The sequence below is a fragment of the Limulus polyphemus genome, unplaced genomic scaffold (genome assembly GCF_000517525.1).
Source record: "Limulus polyphemus unplaced genomic scaffold, Limulus_polyphemus-2.1.2 Scaffold2786, whole genome shotgun sequence".
NCBI lineage: Eukaryota > Metazoa > Arthropoda > Merostomata > Xiphosura > Limulidae > Limulus > Limulus polyphemus.
This window is the reverse complement of record NW_013668396.1, coordinates 89,965-98,451: the sequence shown is the minus strand read 5'-3', so window position 1 is coordinate 98,451 and position 8,487 is coordinate 89,965. Positions and strand designations below refer to the sequence as shown.

Below are 8,487 nucleotides of genomic sequence, written 5' to 3'. Positions count from 1 at the left end.
TTTTGGATTTGACCTTAACACTCAACCAAGAGACTTAAACCAACATTAAGTTACCCGCTAAAAATCTGCACATTCAAAACAGTAAATAAGCCATTTTTTTACTTAACCATTTTATCCAGTGCTGGTGTCAAAGATGTTTATTGATTTTGAAAAGCAATTCTCTACATTTTAAATCAAAATTAAAACACATTTTCTTTTGTAATATTTGTAATAACATTTGTAATATTTCCTTGAATGATTTGTTTAAGAATTTCGCGCAAAATTGCATAAAGAGTTATATGTGCATAACCATCCCAAATTTGAACAGATAGACTAATGGTAAGGCAACTATGGTCAACAGCATAATGGGATTTGACCGTCATACTTATAGCGTACCCACGGTCCCAAACTGCGGAGCGCATTTTCGCGGAAACGACTCACGACTTCTATATCATAGGATTCACAGTCTGGGCACGGTAACAACTAGGCCTCACCTTATTGAAAAATACGCTTGTTACGAAATTACCGAAAACATAAGGCAGATAGGAATAACAGGTTATTGGAACTTTAAAAAGACAATGGTGATTGTGTCACACCATTTGTAGTTATTTGAGACAGCTATGATTTGTGTATCGGAATAGACGAAAAGAAAAACATGCTCTTATTTCTGGGCTTATGGGGTATTGGGACAGTTAATGGGTAACTGATCTGATATTACCAGTGCGAAAAGAGTACAAGAAGTTTTACCTAACAAATGAAGTTTGGGAGTTTCACGTCATGTTTTTAGATAACCGGAAAGAAACTACAGAATGAACCAAATTTTACAAAAATATTTTTCAACAATGGTTTTCAAGTAGAGGGTTGCTATTTTTAAAGCTAAGGTATAACGTTGTAAAACTAACGCTTGAGTTTATCATGACGAAAGTTTGTAATATGGCAAGGTTTGCTATTTTTAAGGCTAAGGTATAACGTTGTAAAACTAACGCTTGAGTTTATCACGACGAAAATTTGTAATATAGCAAGGTTTGCTATTTTTAAAGATAACGATGGAATGGTATAGAAGATAATGCTTGAGTTTATCATGACGAAAGTTTGTAATATGGCAAGGTTTGCTATTTTTTTAAAGATAACGATGGAAAGGTATAGAAGGTAATGCTTGAGTTTATCATGACGAAAGTTTGTAATATGGCAAGGTTTGCTATTTTTAAGGCTAAGGTATAACGTTGTAAAACTAACGCTTGAGTTTATCACGACGAAAGTTTGTAATATGGCAAGGTTTGCTATTTTTAAAGATAACGGTGGAAAGGTATAGAAGGTAATGCTTGAGTTTATCATGACGAAAGTGTGTGATGTGACCAAGTTTACTATTCCTAAGAATAAGATGTAGTAGCGTTGTAAAAGTATTGCTTGAGTTTATGATTACGAAAGTTTGTAATGTCACCAAGTTTGCTATTCCTAAAGATAAGGCGTAGTAGCGTTGTAAAAGTAACGCTTGAGTTTATCGTGACGAAAGTTTGTAATGTCACCAAGTTTGCTATTCTTAAGGATAAGGCGTAATAGCGTTATAAAAGTAACGCTTGAATTTATCGTGATGAAAGTTTGTGATGTGACCAAGTTTACTATTCTTAAGAATAAGGCGTAGTAGCGTTGTAAAAGTAACGCTTGAGTTTATCGTGACGAAAGTTTGTAATGTCACCAAGGTTACTATTCTTAAGGATAAGTCGTAGTAGCGTTGTAAAAGTAACGCTTGAGTTTATCGTGACGAAAGTTTGTAATGTCACCAAGTTTGCTATTCCTAAAGATAAGTCGTAGTAGCGTTGTAAAAGTAACGTTTGAGTTTATCGTGACGAAAGTTTGTAATGTCACCAAGTTTGCTATTCCTAAAGATAAGTCGTAGTAGCGTTGTAAAAGTAACGTTTGAGTTTATCGTGACGAAAGTTTGTAATGTCAACAAGTTTCTTATTCCTAAGGACAATGCGTAACTTTATAAAAGTAACGTTTGAGTTATCGTGACGAAAGTTTGTGATGTGGTCAAGTTGGCTATTCCCAAGGATAAGGCGTAGCTTTATAAAAGTAACGCTTGAGTTTATCGTGATGTGAAGTTTGTGATGTGGCTGTAACTTCTTGTTATTAGTCTTGGTTAATCTTATCGAAAATCCAGGAGTCTTGATAATTCTGCAACACATTGGAATACAGCAGAAGATTCAACAGAAAAGGCTAGCTTCCATTAAGTTCTTGGAAAATGCACCACCCTAGTATTAACGCCTGCAGAAGAATAGCGGGGAGTTTTCCTCGCCGTGCGGTAGACCAATGCATCACTTCTCGATGAATTATGGCCGCCGTTTGGACACACCTGGTTTTCCAGATACTGAAAACTTAGCTCACGGCAGTGCGGAGATAACTTCCTTTATAGTTTTAGAAAATATACTTGTGGGCTTAGATTACAGTCTGGTTGCATGACCATCACTTGAAATCAATAACAACTGTAAGCTTTAATGCCAAAGTAAATACATGGCAGGTTGATAAGCTCTGAATTTAGGTCATCTAAAGGTAGAGTACCAAATCTTCAGCGGTGGGGGTGTGGTACTAAGTAACAAATAGTCCTCCAGAGGATAAACTTCTTAATTACAGTTTTCGTTTCCAATCTGGATAGTTAATGAATTAGTGTTTATTTCTCACAAAGAACGTTTTTAGTGGTAAACTACGGTTCTTAATACTTTATGGTAAACTACGGTTCTTAATACTTTATGGTAAACTACGGTTCTTAATAGTTTATGGTAACCTACGGTTGTTAATACTTTATGGTAAACTACGGTTATCAATAGTTTATGGTAAACTACGGTTCTTAATACTTTATGGTAAACTACGGTTGTTAATACTTTATGGTAAACTACGGTTCTTAATAGTTTATGGTAAACTACGGTTCTTAATACTTTATGGTAAACTACGGTTCTTAATAGTTTATGGTAAAGTACGGTTGTTAATACTTTATGGTAAAGTACGGTTCTTAATACTTTATGGTAAAGTACGGTTGTTAATACTTTATGGTAAACTACGGTTCTTAAGACTTTATAAACAAAATTATGTCTATCTATCTATCCGACAGTTTATCCTTTAACCATGTCTATCTATCTGACAGTTTATCTTTTAACCATTTCTATCTATCCGACAGTCTATCTTTTAACCATTTCTATCTATCCGACAGTTTATCCTTTAACCATGTCTATCTATCTGACAGGTTATCTTTTAACCATGTCTATCGATCCGACAGTTTATCCTTTAACCATGTCTATCTATCTGACAGTTTATCTTTTAACCATTTCTATCTATCCGACAGTTTATTTTTCTAATAAATAAACATAAGAACTCCGAATGCTTACTTTGACTGGATGCACTTATAGTGTTATCACTAAACTTTAGGAAGCCCGAGCTGGGTCCTAACCGTGCCTCGTTATGAGGATGAGAGCCAACTGTTCCTCTTCGCGTTCAACCTTTGTTTCCACGTTTTGTTTGAGAATAAGTACGCATTAAAAGATCTGTAAGGCTGTAGGTAATGGGAGAAGGAGGTAAGAATGTAACCGAAGCACTATGCAAACTTCGACGTTTTGAATTCACATTCGATAGAGGCCTTAAGATGTATAAGAACAGATGAAACACTTATAAATAAAGAAACCCGGCGCTCCACGATACTGTAAAATATCACAATGCTTCGCATGTCCTCGGGATCCGATTAGTAAGATCAACTTAACTGTTTTGTCCTCACAAGGTTACATAGACTCTATCGTACCTCATGATATAAAACTTGAAAAGGATTCAAGTTTTACATTTTTGTTTTTATATATAAATGTAAATAATACATGTGTAAGCAGCCTTACTTTCGTTCACTTACATATGTACACACCCACAGTTGTTACTTTCGTTCACATACATGTGTAAACACCTACAGTAGTTACTTTCGTTCACATACATGTGTAAACACCTGCAGTAGTTACTTTCGTTCACATACATGTGTAAACACCCACAAGAAACATCGTTGTGATTGTTACATTTCTTCATATAGACGCGTATTATCAAAATCCTGCACAGAAATATAAAGTGCCATCCTCTACGTTGATATGGAATAAACTGCTTATATATAAAGTGTCGTCATCTACGTTCATATGAAATACATTTTTAAATATGAAGTGCCATCCTCTACGTTGATATGGAATAAACTGCTTATATATAAAGTGTCGTCATCTACGTTGTTATAGAATAAATCACTTATATATAGTATCATCCTCTACGTTGATATGGAATAAACTGCTTATATATAAAGTGTCGTCATCTACGTTGTTATAGAATAAATCACTTATATATAGTATCATCCTCTACGTTGATATGGAATAAACTGCTTATATATAAAGTGTCGTCATCTACGTTGTTATAGAATAAATCTCTTTTATATAGTATCATCCTCTACGTTGATATCAAACAAGCCGCTAAAATATAGTGTCATTCTCTACGTTCATATGGAATGCTGTTGTTTACCTTCCTTCACAGTGCAAAGAACTCAGTTATATACAACAGACTTTAAAGCGGGTTGACTTGATCCTGCTCTGCTATTGTTTACCTTCCTTCACTGTGTAAAGAACTCAGTTATATACAATAATCTTTAAAGCGGGTTGACTTGATCCTGCTCCGCTGTTGTTTACCTTCCTTCACAGTGCAAAGAACTCAGTTATATACAACAGTCTTTAAAGCGGGTTGACTTGTTCCTGCTCTGCTATTGTTTACTTCCTTCACAGCGTAAGCCGTAAGTATTCAGTTGGATACTATAGTTTTTATAGCTGGTTGACTTGCTGATTTTTACCTTATTTCACAGTGTAAGTAAGTGTTCGTTTCTTATTTTTGTATTTAATCTATTTTGAACCTACGTGTTTTCCTAACATTATGAATTTATCAATATGTTGTTAACACATTCATAAGTACTTTTCAAAGCAGCAGTTGCATGGGTAAAAAAAGGAGATATAATGTAAAGGTTATATCAACATAGTATGTGATGGTTATATCAACGTAGTGTGTAATGATTATATCAACATAGTGTGTAATGGTTGTTATATTATCATAGTGTGATGATTATATCAACGTAGTGTGTGGTGGTTATATCAACGTAGTGTAATGGTTATATCAACATATGTAATGGTTATATCAACACAGTGTGTAATGGTTATATCAACATAGTGTAATGGTTATATCAACATAGTGTGTAATGGTTATATGAACATAGTATGTAATGGTTATATCAACACAGTGTGTAATTGTTATATTAGCATAGTGTGATGATTATATGAACATAGTATGTAATGGTTATATCAACATAGTATGTAATGGTTATATGAACATAGTATGTAATGGTTATATCAACACAGTGTGTAATTGTTATATTAGCATAGTGTGATGATTATATGAACATAGTATGTAATGGTTATATCAACATAGTATGTAATGGTTATATGAACATAGTGTGTAATGGTACTGTGTTGATATAACAATTACACACTGTGTTGATATAAATATAACCATTACATACTATGTTCATATAACAATTACACACTATGTTGATATAACCATTACACACTGTGTTGATATAACCATTACACACTGTGTTGATATAACCATTACACAACACAGTGTGTAATGGTTATATCAACACAGTGTGTAATGGTTATATCAACTCAGTGTGTAATTGTTATATCAACACAGTGTGTAATTGTTATATCAGCATAGTGTGTAATGGTTATATCAACATAGTGTGTAATGGTTATATCAACATAGTGTGTAATGGTTATATCAACATAGTGTAATAGTTATATTAGTATAGTGTAATGGTTATATCAACACAGTGTGTAATGGTTATATCAACTCAGTGTGTAATTGTTATATCAACACAGTGTGTAATGGTTATATCAACACAGTGTGTAATTGTTATATCAAGCACAGTGTGTAATTGTTATATCAACATAGTGTGTAATGGTTATATCAACATAGTGTGTAATGGTTATATCAACATAGTGTGTAATGGTTATATCAACATAGTGTGTAATGGTTATATCAACATAGTGTAATAGTTATATTAGTATAGTGTAATGGCTATGTCAACATAGTGTAATAGTTATATTAGTATAGTGTAATGGCTATGTCAACATATTGTAAGGGCTATATTAACACAGTGTAATGGTTTTATATATATATATATAGACACACACTGTCTTTCACACTCACAGACAAGAAAATATCCATCGAAATGCTTATTTTTAAGAGTACATTACAGGAAAATTAGTATTATTATTATTTGCAATTCCAAAAATTTTATATCGGACGATAACAACATCAATCCGTCAGTCTTGGTATGAGTTGATCAGATCCTACTCTGTTGTTGTTTACCTTCTTTCACAATCTAACTGCTCAGTTGGAGACTACATTCATAAAGGTTACAGAAAAAAAAGTTCTATACCACGTTCACATGGAGGTTTTATAAGTCACCTTTAGTCTTTGTTTGCTGTTGAACGATTATAATAGCTAGCCAAGTTAAATGGATTAACTTGGAGTGAAAGGTCTAAATGAAAAGAATGAAATGTTTCCAGTAAATTTTGTTTTTGTTAGGTGACGTTTCGAGCTGCCGCCCCTCTTCAGACTTAGCAGTAAAAATAGTAAAGGGTGGTAAATCGTATTTATGTGTGATATTGTAACACGTTGAATAATAAGAATTTGTGATCAATAATCATTTTGATGCATTGGAAATTATAGGTAGAGTAATGCACGTGCTACTGTTAATGTTGTCTGGTGTAATATCGCCCAACAGAAACAGATTTTCACTCTTGTCATTCGTGCGTGTTGTTATTTTTTGAGTGAAACGTTAACATATGTAGAGAATTTCGTTTTGTGTGGAATGGAACTAGTTTACACCTGAGACAGTTTTGTGTGGAATGTAACTGGTTTATACCTGAGACAGTTTTGTGTGGAATGTAGCTGGTTTATACCTGAGACAGTTTTGTGTGGAATGTAACTGGTTTACACCTGAGACAGTTTTGTGTGGAATGTAACTGGTTTACACCTGAGACAGTTTTGTGTGGAATGTAACTGGTTTATACCTGAGACAGTTTTGTGTGGAATGTAGCTGGTTTACACCTGAGACAGTTTTGTGTGGAATGTAACTAGTTTACACCTGAGACAGTTTTATGTGGAATGTAGCTGGTTTATACCTGAGACAGTTTTGTGTGGAATGTAGCTGGTTTACACCTGAGAGAGTTTTGTGTGGAATGTAACTAGTTTACACCTGAGACAGTTTTGTGTGGAATGTAACTAGTTTACACCTGAGACAGTTTTGTGTGGAATGTAGCTGGTTTACACCTGAGACAGTAAAAAGTGGTAAATCTTCTTTATACTATATTAGAAAACAATAATAATAAAATAATTTGGAAGCCAATGAACAGTGCTATGCAGGCTAATTAATTTTATATTAAAAAATCACATACATAAGCAAGAGAAAACTCACTTTAAAACCAGTTAATTAACTATTACACTCCACCTCTAGCTAGCTTCTAATAACACTTAAATGGTTTCAGTAAGGCCAAGAATATTTGTTTTAAATAAATCATAAATGTGATCTTCACCGTTACACCATATTATTAGGCCTAGCTAGGTGAAACTATTTAATGTGTGTTTGAATATCCAATCTCAGGAAACGATAGCTAACAAGATATTATACTTAAATCCAGAATATTAACTTCTCTCCTTACGGCATTTTATACTTTATGGTACAAGATAACGTTACTGCTCTTTCATCAGACAAATGTTTTATCATATTAGAAAAGTTTCTGATTTTAAGTAAAAATCAGTTTATTAAGAAAGCTCTATCTATGTTCGTCTAGAATTCTAATTCTGTAATAAGACGATTATTGTAACACAGCTTAGAACTAAGAATTACTCATATAGATTTACATAAGTAAGATTGCTGTTTATTATAATATTGTAACATTAACTCTTTTATATGTCATTTTCAGCTTATAGTTGTTATTCATGGCAAGGAACGGCTAAAAAACATCTAATCAAAAAATCACGACTATCATAAAGTATAAAGAAGTTTCGTTTTCTGTTATTAAACGATTTAAGAGGTGTGCTGAATATCGTTCAATGATTCATTAGTCAAATTAATGATTATACTTAGCTATTCAACGTTCGAATAAAATCACCTGTAAAACTTAAGAGAATATGATTTATTTTATCAGTATTCTATAAGATTAGAAACAGTGATGTCAGTCTTCATTTTATCGGTATTCTATTAAGATGAGAAACAGTGATGTCAGTCTTCATTTTTCAGTAGTCTATAAGATTAGAAACAGTGATGTCAGTCTTCATTTTATCGGTATTCAATTAAGATGAGAAACAGTGATGTCAGTCTTCATTTTATCGGTATTCCATTAAGATGAGAAACAGTGATGTCAGTCTTCATTTTATCGGTATTCC

The 8,487-nt window shown here is 33.2% G+C and overlaps 2 long non-coding RNA genes across 3 annotated transcripts in view; one reads left to right on the top strand and one right to left on the bottom strand.

Annotated features, from left to right (window-relative positions):
• The window catches only part of LOC111087873, a 97,883-nt gene that overhangs the window by 12,775 nt on the left and 76,621 nt on the right, over nt 1-8,487 (top strand). The window lies entirely within an intron of this gene.
• LOC106467901 overlaps nt 1-8,487 on the bottom strand; it is a 58,653-nt gene that overhangs the window by 20,969 nt on the left and 29,197 nt on the right. The gene's annotated exons all lie outside the window — the stretch shown is intronic.